The sequence below is a fragment of the Lissotriton vulgaris genome, chromosome 10, assembly GCF_964263255.1.
Source record: "Lissotriton vulgaris chromosome 10, aLisVul1.2, whole genome shotgun sequence".
NCBI lineage: Eukaryota > Metazoa > Chordata > Amphibia > Caudata > Salamandridae > Lissotriton > Lissotriton vulgaris.
The window spans coordinates 642,363,839-642,385,816 of record NC_141698.1 but is presented as its reverse complement, the minus strand read 5'-3'; positions in this window follow the sequence as shown (position 1 = coordinate 642,385,816).

Below are 21,978 nucleotides of genomic sequence, written 5' to 3'. Positions count from 1 at the left end.
TATGGTTTTGTAAATAGGTCTGTGAGTAGCTGTATGGGTGGGTGACTGGGTGTATAACTGGGTGCATGGGTGTGTAAGTGCATGTGTAACTGACTGTCTAACTTCTGGATACAAGAATGACTGTATAGGTGTGTGAGTGGGTATGACATTGCCTGTACCGGTGTGTGATTGACTATGTATGTGGATGTATAGGTGACTAAATGGGTGAGTGAATGATTTTATGGGTGTGTGACTTAGTGTGTCAGTCACTGTCTGGGTAAATGAGTGCTGGGTACATACTTGCTTTTGTGGTAGTGTAACTGGATGTGTAAGTGCCTGTCTGACTGTGTAAGTAGGTACCAATTCATACTATTTAATTGCATTCTATAAGCAAGTACGCACATCTAATTTTAAACACATTCACTCTTCTAACCCCCCTTCTATTTTGCCTTTTACTGTAGTGTCTAGAAGCTACACATTTCTTTCAGCTTATATCTACTCATAATGTGTTTGAAAAAATATTACTTTTTATAGCACAACCTAAATTAACATACCTACCAAATGTCTTTCCTGTTGCCCAACTTTTATATTAACATCTGTTAAAATCTGTTTTCCACTGCAAATCTCAAGTCAGAAATCTTGCAATCCGTCTCCACTCTCAGTAGAAAAGTACCTAAAATGACTACCCTTCTCACTGTGCTCACACTCCTACTCCTGTACTTAACAAATCACAGACTTCCTTTCATCTTTTAGTTTTTGTTGTACCACTTCTAAATGGTCACTATTTTTAAACTTGTCCATGTTTCCTGTAAAGAAGCACAATTTGGTAGGTTTTTCGCTGATCTGTGGATCCACCATGGTGCTGTTAATGCTTTTAATTTATATTTTATATTTTTAAATATTGTCAATTACAAGACATGCACTCCAAACTGAGCAATTTGTGTCCGCTAGTCTGCTTTTCAGTTTCACACTGCAGTCTCTTTTATTCCCTTCCCCACACTCTTTTAGCTCCATTTCCATATTAACTTTGTTTCCAATAGTCTTTGCCTACCAGTAGGTCAAACGTTCACAAGACTTTCTCTAAACAATATACTAGCTACACATTAAGAACGTCATTACAATAGTTTCACTTTCGATCACTTTCGATTGCCGCATTATGATGCAGGCTGTCGAAAGTTAAAACCAGCAGGTCATTCCGGCTGGATTCCAACAGGCTCAAGGAGCCCGTCCGCCAGTCGGAGGTCTGACTGCAATACCTATGGATGATGTTTCCAACGCAAAGATTACGATACAGGCTCTCCATGTCAGGCTTTCCAACATGGAAAGCCTATCATAAAGCAACATTAGGGGCCCCTAGCAGGACCCCTTTAACCCTGCAGCCTCCAGTTGGGGGCCAATGGGGCACCTATGGTGCACCCCTGTTAATCCCTGCACCATTTGTGGTAGCATTGTAATGCTGCGGTTGAGACCACCAACCGGAGGTCTGTAGGTCCTGATTCCGAAACGGTGCCGCTGGACATGAGTCTGCCCAACATCGTAATAAGGCCCTTACTGTAGCAGTGTGGTTGACTGTTTGCAATTCCAAGCATATCCAAAACATATAACTTTTTTTATTTTTCCAAAGCCACTACCTAATTTTAGTTTCCTGCCCACCTCCACCATCCAAATATGTTCTTTTATATTTTACTTGTTGTCCATAATTGGAGCTGTATTTCATCTTTAAAACTGACTCATTCTGCTGCCGCCTTTTCCTGTTTGCAACTCCTGCTTGTCTTCATAATGGTCAGAGTCTTGGTTGCTGGCCATAATTGTGTTTTTTGAGCAAGACTGACCTTGACAAGGACCTGGGTTTACCAAATATAGACATCATTTGAAATGGCCAGAGAGGGTTAAAGTTCAATTGCTGCCTTTGGTTGAGAACAGTGCAGATTGCTGACACCCAGACCTAATGATTGTGAACTGTGGTGGCAATGGTCTAGGCACAATTACTGGGATAGGACTAAGCCTGGGCGTAGTTCGCGAAGTAGCGCAAGGCGTAGCTACGCAAAGTGCAGCGAGTTACGCGTAGCACTAGGCAAACTGCGTAGTGCGCTGTTCGCGATGATTGCACAGTGCCGGATGCTAGTCCGCACTGTGCAATCATTGAAAATGGTATCTTGAACAGTGCGAGCTGTCTTTTACTGCTGCTCGAATAGATTTTTACTCAAGCGGCAGCTTTCTCAACGCGGACTCATAGTTTTTTTTATCGTGAGCGGTCGCGAGCATACTCAACCACTCGCAATTAGAAACCCGACCTCCCCGCATTGAGAATCTCGCCGGGAGGTTTATTTTCCACCCTCGCGATCGGCAATTTGATGTTGCTGATCGCAAACGAGAAGAAAATCTCGCTGGGATGTCATTTTGCTTGCTCGCGGTCACCAACTTAACGTTGAGGACTGAGAGCAAGCAAAAAATGCCTGTGCACTACGCTACGTGTGTTTACACTGTGCTACGTGCAATTCGCGTAGTGCGGAGTAGCACAAACTTCACAAACTAAGTGAGTGTAGCGTAGTGCTTTGCCCAGGGTTAGATAGGACTGGAAATCATAATGAAGGATATCTTTGCTTAATTAATGGCACTTTTCTCGCATACTGACTTGGTGTTCTCCAATCTTTGCCAAAAACAAAAGTGGCAGTGGTCAACCCAATTGTGTCTACAGATAGAGAAAACCACGAAACATGTCAATAAAGCTGTCTCTGCATTTCTGCAAGAACACAACATGGGCTTTATATACCGTTATAAGAAGAACAATGGTTCAAAGGTGGTCTGACTAGGTCCAGTAACACAAGGTTAAATATTATTTTGTCTAGAGATTGAATCAGTTGGGGAGCAAGCTTCGTCGGGCAACATGTATATTTTTATTCCTTGTAATTTGATATTTACACAAATACATTCAGGTGCTCACATGAGTGAAAAAAGGTGCGCAACGTGACTAGGTGAAAGTGACAGTTTACGAAATATCACACGGACAACAAAAAGAAATCCAGAACAATATGTACAAATAGGGGGATTTTCAATGGGGGTCGGCGACGTTTTGATATTTAATGAGTCAAGATCATCATCAGGACAGAGTGAGCATTCTGAAATATTTAATTGGGACATGAGATTGATTGGAATCTTGATCTAGTGTTGAAAGGGTCTCTTCGTGGTCATTTTAGATTGAGATTTCTCTACATAGGAAGTCGATTTTCACATCTATATTACGAGTCCACGCGTATTTGGATGTCTAGTCTAAGATGAATTAGAACAGCCTGCGTGGAGGCTTGGTTTCGCTCTGTAATTGAAGGCGAAGCGTGAATAATTTAAATGAGGGACAGGAAGTGCAATACGTATCCCTTCCCGATCCCGGACTTGGCCTCGGTCGGGATTAAATCTCATTGTTCCACAGCCGGAATGACTGTCCTTGTCCTTGCGGCAGCTGCCGTTAATGCTGAAGCTGCCGCAACAACTTACGCTTTGATGTGGATGGAATATATTGAAAAGACAGAGTCCATTTCACAGGCAATAGGGTGTTCCTCAACAACTTAAAACTCTGCATGCTGTTCTATGTGTAGTTATCACCTACAAACCATTAAAGACAAAGGCTCTTTTCCGAGACAACCCTTTGCCCAAACATGGGTTCTTTTTGTTTTCAAATTCTTTTTTCTAATTTCTCATTCAGATCTGCGGATCTGCCATGGTTCCTTGGCCAAATAAGGGGTCTGCCAGCTATGTTGCAGGCAGATCCACTGTAGATCTGTGGCGGATCTGCAGTTCCGTTCCCAACCAAAAGCACATATTCAATAAAAAACAACACATTTAATAAAAAAAATCCTATAACAATTTGTATCTCTGTATCACTGTCTGATTGTGAGTGGCTGTCTAAGTAACTGGGTGGGTGTGTGAGGGGCTGTGTAGGTCTGTGAGTGGGTGTATGAGTGGTTCTCCGGGTCTTTAAGTGGGTGTGTGAGAGGCTGTATTAGTGTAAAAATGGGTGTGAGAGTGGTTTCTGGGTCTCTGACTAGGTGTGTGAGTGGATGTATGGGTGTCTGAGTGGGTCTTTGAGTAGCTTTCTGGATCTCTGAGTTGGTGTGTGAGTGGCTGTGTGAGTGGTTCTGTGATTAGTTGTGTGTGTGTGTAAGTGGGTGTGTGAGTTCCTGTGTGGGTGATTGCGAGGATGTGTGAGTGCCTCTCTGAGTCTCTGAGTGGATGTATCTGTGACTGTATGGGTGTGCGACTGTCTGCATTAATGTGTGACTGTGAGAGTCTGTATGAGTTGGTGAGTAGTTTTCTGGGTCTCTGAGTGGGTGAGTGAGTGGCTGAGTGTGTGTATGAGTAGGTGTGTGAGTGGTTTTCAAGCTCCCTGAGTCAGTGTGTGAGTGGTTGTATGGGTGTGTAAGTGGGTGTGTTAGTTTTTAGGAGGGTGTGTAAGTGGATTTGTGAGTGTTTGAGTGGGTGCATGATTGCCCGTATAAGTGACTGTGTGGGTGATTGCCCATGGTGCACAGACATAATATCGACTCCAAAATATCGTTTGGACAGAATATCGAGTTTTAAATATCGTTTGGACAAAATATCGACTAGACAGAATATCGACAGCCAAAATATCGTTTTTAAGGTAAGTGAAGTAATATCGACTGTAAATAATATAGACAGTGAAAATATCCAAGTATATAATCTAGATAGTAAAAAATATAGTTTTTAAAATAATATTTAATTATTTATAGTGTTTTTATGTAATAATATGTGTGAAAAGTGTCATTTTATTTCATAAGTATTTTTAATTAATGATTTTTTTAATTATTGTGTAATTTTATTATGTAGCGGGTTGTGGGTTTATAGGGGAATAGGGTGGGAAGTAATTTAATTATAATTAATTAAATATGTAAATTCATTAATTGGTAGTAATAATTAATTAATTGGTAATTAAATAATATATGTTAATTATTTAAAATTTAATTGGTAATTAATTTAATTTAATTGATTAATTTCTAATTATGTAAATTAAAATAATGTATTTTCTGTAGCGGGTTGTGGGTTTATAGGGGAATAGGGTGGGAAGTAATTTAATTATAATTAATTAAATATGTAAATTTATTAATTGGTAGTAATAATTAATTAATTGGTAATTAAATAATATATGGTATTTAATTAAAATGTAATTGGTAATTAATTTAATTTAATAGATTAATTGCTAATTATGTTAAATTAAAGGGGTATTTTTAGGGTTCAGGGTCAGTTTTTAGTTTTTGGGTAAAGGGGTATTTTTAGGGTTCAGGGTCAGTTTTCAGTTTTTGGGTAAAGGGGTATTTTTAGGGTTCAGGGTCAGTTTTTAGTTTTTGGGTAAAGGGGTATTTTTAGGGTTCAGGGTCAGTTTTTAGTTTTTGGGTAAAGGGGTATTTTTAGGGTTCAGGGTCAGTTTTTAGTTTTTGGGTAAAGGGGTATTTTTAGGGTTCAGGGTCAGTTTTTAGTTTTTGGGTAAAGGGGTATTTTTAGGGTTCAGGGTCAGTTTTTAGTTTTTGGGTAAAGGGGTATTTTTAGGGTTCAGGGTCAGTTTTTAGTTTTTGGGTAAAGGGGTATTTTTAGGGTTCAGGGTCAGTTTTTAGTTTTTGGGTAAAGGGGTATTTTTAGGGTTCAGGGTCAGTTTTCAGTTTTTGGGTAAAGGGGTATTTTTAGGGTTCAGGGTCAGTTTTTAGTTTTTGGGTAAAGGGGTATTTTTAGGGTTCAGGGTCATTTTGGGGTTTTTGGGGTACATATACAATATTGCGTATTATTTAATTAAATTTTGTTACTATATATATATATATGTTTTAAGAAATATGATTAAAAAAATATTATTTTTTTACTTTCATTAATTATTTAATTATTAAAAGTTATTTTAAGTATTGTTAATTATATTTTAGTAATTAATTTTTTATATTAATGTAATTAAACATTGTTTTTAGTAAAGTCGATATTTTTTACAACGATATTTTTTACAACGATATTTTGTACTCGATATTTTTGTACTTACCTGTTTGTACATACAAACTCGATATTTTGGTTGTAGATATTTTTTCCTCGATATTTTGGGTAGTCGATATTTTGGTAGTCGATATTATTTCAGTGATCCATTGCCCATATAGGTAACTGTGTGGGTCTCTGAGTAGATATATGAGTGGTTCTCTGGGTCTGTAAGTGGATGTGTGAGAGGCTGTATGAGTGTATAAATTGGTTTCTTACAAACTTCTGGATCTATGAGTTGGTGTGTCAGTTGCTGCATGGGTGTCTAAGTGGTTTTCTGGGTCTCTGATTCAGTGTGCGAGTGGCCATATGGATGTGTGAGTGGGTGTGTGAGTGGTCTTGTGAGTGTGTAAGTAGGTGTGCGTGTGGATGTGTGAGTTCCTGTGTGAGTCTGAGAGTGGGTATGTGATTGTTTCTCCGAGAAGATATTTCAGTGACTGTATGGGTATGTGAGTGGCTGTATGGTTGTGTGACTGGATGTGTGAGTGGTTTTATGGATCTCTGAGTGGTGTGTGAGTGGCTGTGTGGGTGTCTTAGTGGATGTGTGAGTGGAATTCTGGGTCTCTGAGAGGGTGTGTGAGTGGCTTTATGGGTGTGTAAGTGGGTGTGTGAGTGGTTGTGTGGGTGTGCAAGTGGACGTGTGAGGGCCCATATAAGTAACTGTGTGGGTGTGTGAGGGGCTGTCTGGGTCTGTGAGTAGATATATACGTGCTCTCTGGGTCTGTAAGTAGGTGTGTGAGAGGCTGTATGAGTGTGTAAATGGGTGTCTGAGTGCTTTCTGGATTGCTGGCGGAGTGTATCAGTGGCCATATGGGTGTCTGACTGGGTGTGTGAGTGGTTTTCTGGGTCTCTGAGTGGGTGTATGAGTGGCTGTATGTATGAGTAGGTGTATGCGTGGTTGTGTGTGTATAAAAGGGTGTGTGAGTACCTGTGTGGGTCTGTGAGTGGGTGTCTGAGTTTTTCTATTTGTCTCTGGGTAGATGCATCAATAACTATATGAGAGTGTGACTAGGTGTGTGAGTGTCTGCATGAGTATGTGAGTGGGTATATGCGTGTTTTGGGGGTTTTGAGTAGGTGTGTGAGTAGCTGTATGGGTGTATGAGTGGTCATCTGGGTGAGTAAGTGGGCATGCGAGTGTGTGACGGTAGGTGTAATAGTGGATGTGTAACTCACTGTGTGGGTGTCTGAGTGGCTGTATGGGTATGTGAGAGTGTGTGTCAGTGTTTTTTCTGAAGCGTGTGTATATAAGTGGCAGTTTGGGTCTGTGAGTGGGTGTGTACACAGCTCTGTGAGTGGATGTGTAAATGCCTGTATTGGTCTGTTAGTGGGTTTCTGAGTGTTTTTTGACTCTGTGAGTAGATGTATCAATGACTGTATGGTGTGTGAGTGACTGTATGGGTGCATGAGTGGGTGTATGGATGGGTGATTGGTTGTGAGGGTGTGTGAAAGAGTGGGTGAGTAGATGTGTTTTATTTGAATTGGTTTCTGGATCTGCTGCAGATCCACATCGAGGCTGTGTTGAGTGCTGTGCTGGATCCGTGGATCCTTACATGCTGTATGTATATATGACTGAGTGTGTGAGTGTCTATATGGGTGTGTGAGTGGGTATGGAACTGCTTTTCTAGGTCTCTGAGTGGGTGTGTGAATAGCTGAATGGGTGTGTGAGTGGGTATGTAAATGGGTGTGTGTGATGGCTTGGTGTTTGAGTAGGTATATAAGTGGCCGTGTGGGTCCCTGAGGTGTATGTGAGTGGCTTTATGGGATTATCAGTGGTTGTGTCAGAGGTTCTGCTGGATGGGTGTGTGAGTGGGTTTGTAAATGGCTGTGTGGGCCTCTGAGTGGGTGTGTACATGACTGTGTGAGTAGGTGAGTGAATACCTGTGTGGGTCTATTAGTGGGTGTATGAGTGGTTCTCTGAGTATGTGAGTGTATATATCAGTTACCGTATGGGTGTGTGAGAGGGTATGTGAGTGACTGTATGAGTGTGTGAGTGGGTGTATGGATGTGTGAGCTGTTGTGTGGTTATGTGAGAGAGTACATGAGTGGGTCTGTGAGTAGGTGTATGTGTTTTTTTTATTGGGTTTCTGGATGGATCAAGGATGCACACGGGGCCATGCTGACCACGTGCTGAATCTGCAGATTCTTGCACATTAAAAAAAAAACATTTTTCCACAATTTCTTTCCAAAGCGGGGTCCCTCATAGACCTCTCTATAAATCTCAGGGGGTCAGGAAACATTTTTCATGATGCCTTATATCCTTTATATCATATTTATACTTTATTTCTCCCCCCCGGAACTATGTCTGAATTTACAAATGGTGCTTTTTTTCAGGCTGCAGCCAGCCAATCATGCCATTGCTGTTGGTGCATTGATCAGTGTATCCACTGCTGAGGATCCGCAGTGAATCTGCGTCTCTAGATATACATATTTTTCCTTTAATAACTCCCAAACTACTGAACAGATTTACACCAGATTACAAATAGCACTCTTTCTGGACCAAGATCTAGCTTACTGCCAAATCAAATTTGATGTAATTCTGTTCAGCAGTTAGGGCTGTAGCTGTGCCTAAAATCCCTATGAGTAATTGCATGGGGAAAACACATTTTTGGACAACCCCTTTTACTCAGCCCACGCTTGATGAATCACCCCAAAACAATCTAGACAGCAGCTGAAATGAGTGGCAAACTAGTTTTGAAAATTGCATAAACATTCATCAAAGGACGCCAAAGTTATTACCAAAACAAAAACTAGATCCTATATATATATATATATATATATTCACTGAAAAAAACATAGGTTAGAGACCATATATAGTTAGCTGGACATTTTATTGACATAAAACAAATGAAATTCCATATATAGTTAGTTGCACTAACTATATATCGCGCACCCGCAATCCACTGCTGATGATGTCACATATTACATCATTCATGACATGGTCAGTGACATCACTGAAAACGTGGGGGGATCCGGGCTAATCCATTCCTTAGTAATACAAGATCTGACTGCAGCCATACAAAGAAAAAGAAAGTAAGAAATTGGTCTGGGCCTAGTAACAGTATGGTCTATACCAAGTAATAATAATTCGGGAGTTATCTTAATCTCACATTTCAAAATAATAGATAAAAAGGTTTCAATATGTTGATACAGCAATGAAAGTTTAGAGCAAAAAAAAAACATGTGTAATTCATCGGCTGCATATAACCCACACCGACTGTAAGTCGTACCTGCCGTCGTGCTCCACTTAACAATTTTACTTGGAGTGTAATAAAGATTATGGATGCACATAAAATGTTGGGATTTCATCATCCCGGTTATAAGACACTCTGCAGCCATTTTAATCGACAATGAAACATCAACATCTGGTATACCTAAACTGTTAGCCCATTTCAACTGGCATTGGCCTAAGTCATCTCCATATTCCTGCATTAAACTTAAATAAATAGCTCCTATACGGGGTTTTTTTTTGCAAGAGCTCTAACAATGTAGTTTTAACTGGAGGAATTAAAGGATGATTCTGCAGAAAGCTACGGAGTTGAAGAAATTTAAAAAAATCATGTCTTCCCACAGAAAAATTAATCATTAGATCCTGAAATGAAACCATTTGACCATTATAAAATAAATCACCCAAATACCTTATTCCTTTCTGCTGCCATCTATACATGGTTAAATCATAGAAAATTTCTGAAAATAGATCCTTTATTTATTTATTTATTTATTTATTAATCTTGTAGAGCGCGACAGCTACCCGTGAGGGTTTCCCGGCGCTGATTGGCAGTATAGCATAGTAATCCAGAGGGAGATATATCGCAAAAGCCAGAACTTAATAAAGCTTTGCGGCTACCGAAAGAGTTATTGGGCAAAAAGCCAGGTCTTAACGGTTTTACGGAAACGAAGATGACAATGCTCCACTCGTAAGTCCAGAGGAAGAGAATTCCAAAGTCTGGGTCCCAGTACAGAAAAGGAACGGCCACCCACTCTAGTGAGCCTAAACTTAGGCACACAGAAAAGGTGTTGAGAGGAGGAACGAAGAGAGCGTGCGGGAACATAGGGTTTGACCAGGGATTGCAGATAAGTGGGGGCAACTTCAATTTTTATCTTATGCATAAAGCATAGTGCCTTGAATTTGACTCGTTTATCAAGGTTGAGCCAATGAAGTTGTTTGATGCGCTCGGTAATTGGGTCATATTTCCGACAGCCACACAGAAGCCGAGCAGCGGCATTCTGGACTAGTTGGAGACGGCGCATGACCGCCTTGGTCGCCCCCAGAAAGAGCACGTTACTATAATCCAATCTAGAGGTCACCAGTGCCGTCACAACAGATCTCTGGGTGTCAGAAGGTAGGATCCAAAAGATTTTTCGCAGCCATCTAAGGATGGTAAAACAGGTGGCTGCAACTTTATTAGCCTGATCCTTCATCGATAGCTCCCTATCGATAATGACCCCGAGATTTCTCACTCGATCCGATGGAATGGGTAAGTCGCCCATAGTTGATGGCCAATGTCTCGAGCTCCATAGGTCAGGCTTATTACCGAAGATGAGCACCTCCGTCTTATCGCTGTTGAGCTTTAGGAAGTTACAGCTCATCCAGCGGGAGATGTTCCTTAGACCTGATTGTAAAGAAGAAGGTGATGAAGGGTCAGCTTGGGATAAGGAAAACACAATTTGTGAATCATCTGCATAAGTAAAAAGATTAAGACCAGAGTGATGAGCAACATGTGCTAAAGGAACAACATAAAGATTGAAGAGAAGAGGGCTTAAAATAGAACCTTGGGGGACACCATATGGAGAAGGATAAGTATTAGAGGTGGAAGTATTGGAAAAAATTTGAAAGGTCCGGTCAGTAAGAAAAGAAGAGAGCCACTGTAAGGCTTTGTCGCATATACCAGAAGAGGCAAGGCTACTGAGAAGGATACTGTGCGATACAGTATCGAAGGCTGCACTGAGATCAAGCAATATCAGTGCAGCTGTTTCACCTCGATCGAGTAGTTGGCGAATATTCTCAGTTACTCCTAAAAGAGTGGATTCAGTGGAGAAGCCTTGACGGAAGCCTGACTGAGAGGGGTGAAGAAGATTGTTGATAACAACAAAACGAGATAAATGTGCATGAATATGCCGTTCCAAAATTTTAGAGAATGCCGGCAACAGCGAAATGGGACGGAAGTTGGCAGCCACGTTTGGATCTGCAGTAGGTTTTTTAAGAAGTGGGGTCACCATTGCATGCTTCCAGCTCTGAGGCATCGTGGCTGAATCAAGAGAAGCATTTAACAAAGTACAGATTACATCCAGTTGAGAAGACTCAAGTTAGCGTAAAACCGGAATAGGTAGGGGGTCCAAAGGTGAGCCAGATTTAATATTGTTTAAAATTTCTAAAAGGGTAGCGGATACAAGATTAGGCCAGGTCTGCAATAAGGCCGTGGGAGGACAAGAAGTGGTGAAGGATGGGAATACGTCAACGACGGGCTTCTCTTTGGCTGCTATGTCTTTGTAAATGGTGTCAATTTTAGATGTAAAATATTGGGCAAGTTCATCACATTTCGTGTTGGAGAGAGGGGGGGTATAGCAGCTGTATGTGATCCAGCAAGGTCTTTTACCACCTTAAATAGAACATTGGATTTATTAATGGCTACTGTTATCAAATTGTTGACATAGGTAGCTCTAGTATGAGCACAGGCCTTATGGTAAAGTTTCAGTTCAGCTTTATATGTAAGCCCAGCCGCGATTGAATAGTCTTTTCTCCAAATTCGCTCAAGTCTCTTGCATTGCGATTTGTGAGCACGGAGGATTTCGTTATACCATGGGGCAGGGGAATTGTGGACAGTATTTCTCTTATTTGTAAGAGGGAGGCAAGTATTAATAGCCTCGGAGAGCCAGGAATTTACCAAATTGGCAGATGCATTTATATTGTCTAAATTAAGCGGATATTTAGACATGAGATCATATAGAGTTCTATTGAGAGCGGCTATGTCCAGATTTTTCCATACTCTCTTTTTAAGATACATAGCAGGATTGGCTGCAGTCTGTGTTTTGTTTTTTGTTATAGTGAATTTGACAAGATAATGGTCAGACCAGGGGACAGGCAAGGCAGGAGAACATATAATATGTGAGGAATTTGAAAAAATAGGGTCTAAAAGATGACCACCCTTATGGGTAGGGCCCTTATTAAGTAAAGTTAAATTCGTGGCAGCAAGGTCATTTATACAATTATCAGCAGAAAGATCATTGAGGTTGTCCAAATGTAGATTTAGGTCACCAATAACCAAGAAGTTACTAGAAGAAATAAGTATAGATGATATATAGTCCAGAAACTGGGTATACCAGGAATTTACAGTGCCCGGAGGGCAATACATTAAGAGCCCTGTAAGAGTATAATTGGGATTTAAGGTGAGCTTAAAAGACAGAGCATCACATCCGCTCAAAGTTATAGGGTCAGAATGACACTGATATTTTTTGTTAAAAATGATAGCCACACCGCCCCCCGTCCTTATCGGGCGGTCATTGCGTACAATGGCGTAGTCAGTGGGCAACGCTTCGGCGATGTCCGGGCCGGAGCTGTCATGAAGCCAGGATTCAGTAATAAATAATGCATCTGGTGTTTCATCAGTAAGTAAATCGAAAATGTTGCGCTTATGTTTAGGCAGGGAACGACAGTTATGGCTAATAAAAGTAAATCCGGGAGGAGAAGGAGTAGTCACTAGGTGACGTTGACTGTTGCATAACAAGGGAGTATTTAGCAAAAAAGGGCAGTTAGGGCAATGCTGAGGAAAACAGCCGAGCATGTCGAATAAGTGTCTTTCGTGCGTGCTAGGAGGTCTAAGGTCGAGTAGCTGTTCGCTGGTGTACAGAAGACGATCCGTAGAGAAAGGGACAGGGGTTATGGCCGGGCGCAGACGGGCACGCCTTCGGCGCGCCATCGGCGCGCCCGCTGCGCCCGCCCGCTGCGCGGGCGGGAAATAACACACATTTATACAAGAGGAGGGTGGGAGGGTCTGAGAGCCTAGACCGCGATCCCTGCACCTCCCCAAGATGGCGGCTGACCCCCGGTTCGAGCCGCGACAGCGTGAGAAACTGCTGTGCGGTCAGAGGTGGGTAGCGGGAACAAAGTGACAATGTGCAAAATTTATAAAAGTTTAAAAAGAGTTTTAAAATACAGTAGTAATCACACACACGATAATACACTAATTGTCAACACACACGAAGCACAATACAATTTCCCGGCTTTTCGCCTCAGGAAAACACGCTAGATAGCAATCACCGAGCAAGTTGAAGAATCAGTTTAAATACCAGGGAGGGCGGGAGGGTCTGAGAGCCTAGACCGCGATCCCTGCACCTCCCCCAGATGGCGGCTGACCCCCGGCCTTTGATGTAAGGGGAGTGTAAAAATGTAGTTTCATTAATTTTATATGTTTTCGGATTTTTTGCCAGACTCCAAAAGCTGACTGCAATGTCTTATACTTAGTTTTCTTATGATAACTGGGCTCTACCATTCTCAAAAAGCTGCCCTTAACTTTCTCACCCATAATCATTTGATAAATTGATGGAGTCTGACAATCCAGCAGTTCCACTCTATCTCCCATAATTAGGGGGCCAATATATTGCAAAGCGGCAGAGAAATAATAAAAAAGAAAGTATGGGACATTCCATCCACCACATTCATTGCTAAGAATCATTTTCTTAGCAGCTTTCCTATGGCGTTTATAGCCCCATAGAAATCGGAAAATAGTTCTTTCTAAATTTCTAAAGGAAAGCAGTTGAAAATTCAATGGTATTGTGCGAAACAAATATAAAACTTTTGGTAGAATCAACATTTTTAAAATGTTAAGTCTGCCAAAGAGAGATAAGTGTAAATGATCCAGGCGCTGCAGTGAAGTATTAATTTGGGTTACTATAGGGTTTAGATTGCGTTCTGGTATCTTTTCTATAGGTAAAGAGATTTTAATTCCTAAGTATGTGACTTCTGGAGTGATAGAGATGTTTGCAGGTGGGTTTTCTACTGAACAAAGAATTTGTGTTTTTTCCAGATTGAGTTTATAGCCAGAAAAACACCCAAACTGTTTAGCTATCTCATCAATAATAGGTAAAGCGGTTTGAACGTCCGTAGTAGTAATCACAATATCATCGGCGTAGGCAAGGACTCGATAATTAATATTAGCTAAGTGTATAGGTTTAATGTTAGATTCTAAAAAAAAGCGATTAATTAGAGGGTCGATATAAAAAGCAAAAAGTAGGGGAGAACAGGGGCATCCCTGTCGGGTACCCCTAGTAATTAATAAAGGTGAAGATAATTGCCCATTAATACGGATATACGCTCTAGGGGAAATATACAAAGTTTTTAAGGCTTTTATGATACCTTGTCCTAGTCCCTTCCTGGACAGGATTTCCCAAAGGTAGCCCCAAGCAACCCGGTCAAAGGCTTTCTCAGCATCTAGAAATACGAGTCCAATATTAGACCGAGTTGCTTGAGACCAATCCAAGAAAGAAATCACACGCCGAATATGATTGGCAGTGTCTCTAGCAGGAATAAAGCCATGTTGGTACTTGGAAACTAAAGAGGAGATGATGTTAGATAGTCTTAACGCTAAAATTTTAGAAAAGATTTTACTGTCAGTATTTATAAGTGATATAGGACGAAAAGATGAGGGTAATAACGGAGGCTTACCTTTTTTAAGAAACACTGTAATTATAGAGTCATGCCATGATTGAGGGGCGTTACCTTGCTGTGCATTCAAACATAAATCCAATAATTCTAGTTTTAGAACATCGGTCCTGCAGCTTTTCCTGAAGCTAGCGACATTAGGGAGAGTTCAATCTCCTCCCAAGTGAATGGTGAGTCTAGTTTCTCCTTCTCTTCATTAGATAGGGTAGAATTCAAAACTGAGTCAACAAACTGATTGATCTGATCTGAGCAATCAGGGCGATCATCGTCAGCATACAGCTTGGAATAAAAATCACTAAATACTCTAAGAATATCTTCTAATTTGCTAACAGTCATCCCTGTGTGATTTTTTATATTATTGATACTAGCAAATGTCGCTTTTTGTCTCGCCCTCTTCGCCAGTAGTTTACCAGAGTTTTCTCCAACTTCGTAGACCTCTGTCCTGAAGGCAGAGACTTGTTGCGCAAACTTTGTAGCAAATCGTTGATGTATCTTGACTTTCAGAGTTGTTAATTTCTTTATAACGCTTTCAGTAGGTAATCCTTGGTTACATGCTTGCATAAGTTGAACCTCTAGGGGTCTAAGATTTTTAATTTCAGAACTTTCTTGCAGTCTATCTTCCTTTTGTTTACTTATTGAATAACTCAATGTTTCACCGCGAACCCCACATTTGAAAGCATCCCAGACTATTTCAGGAGAAGCAGTACCTTTATTGTTAGAAAAAAATTCTGGGATCCAGGTGTTCATGTGGTCAATGTAAGATAAGTCATACAATAGTTTACGATCAAAAGACCATGAGCGAGTGGTATTAGAAATATTCAATTCAAACTTAAACATTAAAGGATTATGATCTGAGATAATTTTTGGAAGAACCTCATATTCCACTTGAGCTAGGTCATTGTATAAGCCCTTAAATACAAATAAATAATCTAATCTAAAAAATCTTTGATGCGGAGCAGAAAAAAAAGTATACCCAAACATCCCTGCCCTTTTCTCATGCCCTACATCAGTTAATCTATATTCTTGGATGATCCCTTTAAGTGCTGCAAATACCTTCTTTTTCCTACCCTTATATGGAGTGCTACTATGAATGTTGAATGTTTCTTCCAAATGTAAATTAAAATCTCCACATAATATAATATTGGAAGACCATTGTGCCAATTCTACACTTAGATGATTAAGCGCGGTGGGATCATCCATTATAGATGCATATACTGAGCATATAGTAATAATCAGTCCTCCATATTTAAGTTCAGCAATCACCCATCGTCCAGATAAGTCTTCTTTAACTTTTTTTATTTCCCCCATTCCATATCTCTTAAGAATTGCACTCTTATTGTAGAATTCTGACGAGAGCACCCTACCACTTCCAATCCGAGATCTCTTAAGCTCCCTCTGTTAGACCAGGCGATATGAGTCTCCTGTATGCAGACTAGATCCACCCGGATAGTTTTTAACATCTGAGCCATTATACCCCTTTTTCTTTTATCATTTAAGCCACATACATTAATGGAACATATCGACAATTTAGCCATTGTATATCATTTTTAAGGTAAACTCGCCTAATCAATGATGCATTAACAACAATTTCCAAAACTCGGCACCTGCCGTAAGTGGATCTTGAACACAAAACAAATACATCTTCCAGCTGTATGACCTTGCACCCCCAAAAAAAAACTTCTTCCCACCCACAACCCCCACTCTTCCCCCCCACCCCTCCCTTTCCTCAACACCCCCCCACCAGAAGCGTAAGGGCTATTGCCCTCATTGATGGTAAGTGAGTATGGGCTGTGAGTTCCGCCCGGGCCAGACCAACCTGAAGAGAAAAAAAAAAATAGAATGCATCTGGGAGAAAAAAAAAGAGAAAACACTGCTAGGGGGTTGGCCCACTCAAACTAAATACAATGTTATCCCTAGCCTCAATCCTATAAAACATTATTACATGATTTCTAGGAATTGTTGTGCTTTAATCTCCGAAACAAAAAATAAGGTTCTTCCCTTATGCACAACTTTGAGCTTAGCTGGGTTCAATAAGAAGGTTTGCCCCCCCTTAGCTTGCATAGGTGCCATTAGCTGTTTAAGTCTCCAGCGTTGTTGAACGGTTGCGGAGCAAAAATCTGGTCTGACAAAAATCTCATGCCCCAAACCTTTTCTAGTTTTGGATGGCCTAGCCAGATCATATAGGATCTCCCGGAGAAGATAATTCTGCAAACAGATGAGAATAGCTCTTGGATGTTTATTCCTCCCCTCCTGATCAGGTTTTTGGTTGAAAGGAAAACGATGAGCTCTTATAATTTCTTTGTCCCAGTCCCATCCATTAAGATCCTGAAAGGCATCTGAAAACATCTTTACTACAAACCGTCGAACATCCTTCCCTTCTGATTTTTCCGCAACTCCCAAAATACGTAAATTGTTACGACGTGCACGATTCTCTAAATCAGTTAATTTCCAGTCAACATCTTGCCTAGTACTATCCAAGTCTTTGATTGAGTTTTTTTGTAGCGTTAGCTCATCCTCTACCGCAGATATGCGCGTTTCAGTCTCTTGTACTCTCAAATTAGTATCCGTACTAGACTTAGCCAATCGCCGAACAACATTCTGGAGTTTACGTACAGCCCCTTGAGTCCGGAGACCCTCAGCTTTAGTTTCCTCTCTATGAGTCATAATCATACGATACATTGAAGTCTGTAGCTTATATATGGATTTTAGTGTAACCTCCTCAGCTTCCTCTAATAACTCTGGAGATTCAGGATCGATTTCATTTTTCGCACCGGCCCCATCCCATTGAGGTTGACTCATGGCACTTATATTCTCATTAGTTTTCTCCTCTATGACCTTACGAACAGTAAGTTTGTTAAAAAATCAGAACCAAGCATATCTTCTTCTGAGATTTGATTACAATCATCCGCCCAGTCTTTTTCAAGAAGATGCCCCTCGCTTAAAAGTTCTTCATCAAGATCTCCTTCCGATGCTATTGATACATCAGACATTGAAAAAAATTGGCCCCCTGATTCTGTAGACTCTGCATCTTGTTGTTCGATCAGCCTGGGTGAGACTCTAACTCCCTCTACAGCAAGGCAAAGTTCAGATAGTGCGTCATCATTCGCTCCCCCTCTTACTCCGGCCCCTTCCTCATCTAGAGCTAAAACAGCAGGGGATTTAGCTGAGTGATTTACATCAGTTTTTTTAGAGTTAAGACGTGGTAGAGCCTTAGAGGGGGTCAGCTCATTTATGATACTTTTATTAGGATTAGTTGTGGCCTTTTTTTTAATAGATCAGGTATAATGGGCTCTTTAGTAGTGCCATTTGGTTGCGAATTGCGATTTTCTGGATCTATTACTGTTGCTGTAGTTGACTTCTCAGCCACACCCGGGGTGGTATTTGCAGAAATTGCAGAATTAGCCAAATTAGTGGTGTTTTTTTTTGTTACTCTGCCTTTAGGAGCCATAGTTAAATTCTCAATTAATATCTCAAAATTGAAAAATAGAAGTTGTTCTTTCAATTATATCAATTATGTCTTGTCAGTTATTGCCTGCTGCAGGAAAGATGTTCACACACCACGATGTAACAAACTTAGCAAAAATGTATCCGCTCACTGGCTAATTCTTCGGCAACTCCGAACGCGGCAAAAGCTCAGGAAATTGCTACAATGTTGCAATAATAGCTTCAAAGGACTTTGAAGTTCAATCCCCTGGTCTTAGCCTCACGATTCTTGCCGCCTTCACCAGCCAGGACGCCTTGAATCGCGTCCTCGCGCTCCACACAGCGTCCAAACACCACAGGTACGAAGAGTATACACAGCTGAGACGCTGCGGTCTTGATCTCGTGGCCCCCGCCGCCTTCTCCGACCTTCCTCAGCAGACACGCCTTGAATCCCGCCCTCGCGCCCAAGACAGCAATCAGTCCAAGCGCCGCGGAAAATCGGCCAAGCTGCAACACTGTTACAGCAAAAACAATAGCAGCAACGTAAAGAGCTTTCCGCTTCGATACACTGTATCAGATTTTCATCAACACAAACGCCTTGAATTGCGTCCTTGCACACCACGCAGCAGCCAGTTCAAACCCAGAAGCACAGGTGTAGCGAAGCTGAAACGTTGCAACGTTGAAACGTAGAAACACTTGGATCCCGCCTGGGTCACAGCGGGAGAAAGCGGGCGGTCTTGATACAGTTCCGACAGCGGTTCTGATGAGAACAAGCCGGTCTTTCTCTCACAAGCACCACGCCTCGCAGAGTCCCAGAAATCACAGATGCCGATGTAGCAAACACCGCTGATTAAGCCAGGTTGGGTCGGTCAACGGGCGGAAACAAGCGCAGCTCCTCACACGGCTGCAGTAGCGGCCGCCATCTTGCTTCTCAACTACTTCAAGCAAGTATACTAAAGGAATATTGTGTATATTTCAATAGACATTGTAGTTACTTGACAACAGGATTCTGTAATTAAACAATCACCACTCCATCTGAATTGTGAACACATCTGTCTGCAGTGTAGGCCAGAGAGAGTGGTCAGCAAGGGGCCACAGCTACTTAACGTGGACTTGAGCTGCTCAGTTTGTAATACGCGAAGCAAAAAAAAAGCATGTGCTGAGACTGTAATGATAAGTATGTATGGTGCAGACAGAGCGCACTGGAGCAATGTCTTTTCCTACAGGACTGCGTCATCTACAATAGCGACTCTATCTGAATTGTGAATACTGCTGTCTGCAGTGTTAATTGAAGGCAGTACTCACACAGAAAACCATGAATACTTTTTCTCACTTCCTCTTCACAAAATACAACAACATAAATTACAGAAAACTCTGCAATAAATAAATCTGAACAATTCGAATTCCAATTTCTGCTGTCCACAGTGTAGACTATTCAGTGTTCCTCTGGACTTGCAAGATGAATTTGGTCATTGTAGGTCCCCAACATGGCGGATGTCGCGAACGAGCAATGCGACTGGTAACGGTGATGTTTGTGGGGGATGTAGAACCACCAAAGGGGAGCTTTGAGGCAGAGAGAGACTCGCTAGGGCTTTGATAAGCATCGGGGCACCGGAGGAAGAACTCCATTCGGATACACATATACCCCGAGTGCCTGACCCTAACATGGCCGCCGCGCCCTCTTTACCACGGTCTTCACTGAAACTGATGAGAGGTGCACTCCGATGTCGGCGGACCAAATTGAGGCAGGACGAAGAAGCCAAGATTAAACTCCTGTGGTTCCTTGGGGCACTCTCGCTGTTTCCTCGCCCTGCTTCAGCGTAATGGAGCTGAGAGGCGGACTCCGCAAATTCTGTTTGGTAGATGCAGTTTTGACCTGCCATATGCTCCGCATGTAGTAATCAATCAACCGGTAGAGCATCGGATTCTTCTGCCGGCTGTTGTTTTGCTGTGCTGTCTTTGACAGGAGTCCCCATCCCAAGATGATACCCATCTCCGATTTCCAGTGGCTTCTCGCGTCCTAGACAGCTGCTTGTGGTTGTGGTGCACTGCCTTCCTGTCAGGAATCCCCTCTGCACGTTGGCGCCTCCTCCCTGGAAGAGCAGCACAGGTCCAGACATTTAGTAATTGCACTGAAATCGTGACTCTTCTAAAAAGAGAGATAGGACTAGACTCTCTACAATGTTTTGTTTGACCAATATTATGACTCATCAAGGGAAATGAGAATAAAGTAGCACTATTCCTCGTGCCTTTAATCCTCTGCAGCAAAGCTAAAGGTCAGACTTCCCCACAGCCCATTACTCGCTCAGCTGAGCCCTGCGAGCCGATGAACTCTTAAACTGCTGCCTGCGGACACAACCTGGCAGAGTTGCTGTGAGGGTGGTCTGGCACTGAAATGCAGGGCTCCTTAACAATTGCTGCCTACTATGCTCCTCAGTCAACATATCATTAGTGGAGGGCAGTTTGCCAGCTTGAACTTCGCTACCCCCCTCATTACTTCCTTCACTCACGAACGTCGCAGAGCCAGCTGCTGGATGCGTCCGTCGACCAGAAGTGGAGTGCAGTTTGCCTGTTGTATCTTCACTAAAGTAAGGGATGCGTAGGGCTGCAATCGCTCGGGTCCAAGACAGAAGAAAAAGTCTTACGGTGTGTTACACCCCTCATGGTAACAGATATTGGAATCAGGGTCTTTTGATCACAAAAATTCCATTGAATTTCCCTCTGACAGTCCATCAGGAAAGTGGACACAGGTCCTGATGATGAACCCACGGAATATAACAAGTAAGATCAAGTTGTTATCAGGCACAGCCACTACTGTTGACTCTTAATGGTCATCTGAGAAGCCAGATCAATCAGAACCATGACAGGGCCCCATTGAAACCTGAAGGTAGGAACTCTTATTAATCTTGTATCCCTCTAACCTCCCCAACAATGCCTCCAAAACCCTTAAACACAACCCATTGACTCTTGTTACCTCACCACTTAATGGCCCTATAAGAGTCACCCTCCGTTTTATGCTCCCAAGAGTCCACGACCAGCCCTTGAGCAATAGCACAAATCTCTACACCTCTCGCACTTTACCCTCAAAGGTCGGCTCTGGAAACTCTAGACCACCCTTACATATTAAGGGTGCCTGCCCCGTCCCACACAGTCAATATGCCTTCCACTACAACAGCCTACTCCAACCCCATCTCTGCGAACCATTTAAAACTGCACGGCCCTAACTCCTTCTCGATCAGTTTCCCCCCAACCTATCACCCAAAGTGAAAAAAAACTTTAAACAAAATCTGATCACACTGAATCACTATTTGCGCCTCCGAAGGGCAAGTAAATACAGATTTCATCTTCCACATGGAAAGACCCGAAATATGGAACTCCATCCTCAGGTCGCAACTCAATATCTCCAAAATGACTAACACCACCCATAGCTGCAAACTGACTTTCTCAGCCCCCAACCGCACTAGGCAAAATTGGACAACCAATGTGACCATATACTCCAACGGCACAGTCCTGATACAAGCCAACAATGTCAGTCTAGAATCCTTTGACACCCTCTTCCCATCCCCTCAGACCTCCCCCTCCCATGCATTCCTCCCTGGCCCGCCTATCCTCCTCTCTTTGAAGAACCTGACCCGCAAACTGAACCCACCCATTACTCCCGTGCTCCCAAGGAATAACACCCACCTCCCACCGCTAGTCACCACCCCCAAAACTATTAGAAGGAACAAGACTCCTCTACCCCCCTCCGGCAACCACCCCCACCTGCCCCCCACCCCTCCCAACCCACACCAACCAACTTCAACTCTCAGCAGGTGACTACCAGCCCCCTCCGCAATCCCATATGCAATTTAACACCAACGCCCCAACACGGCCCCCACCTACACATACCCTCGGCCCCA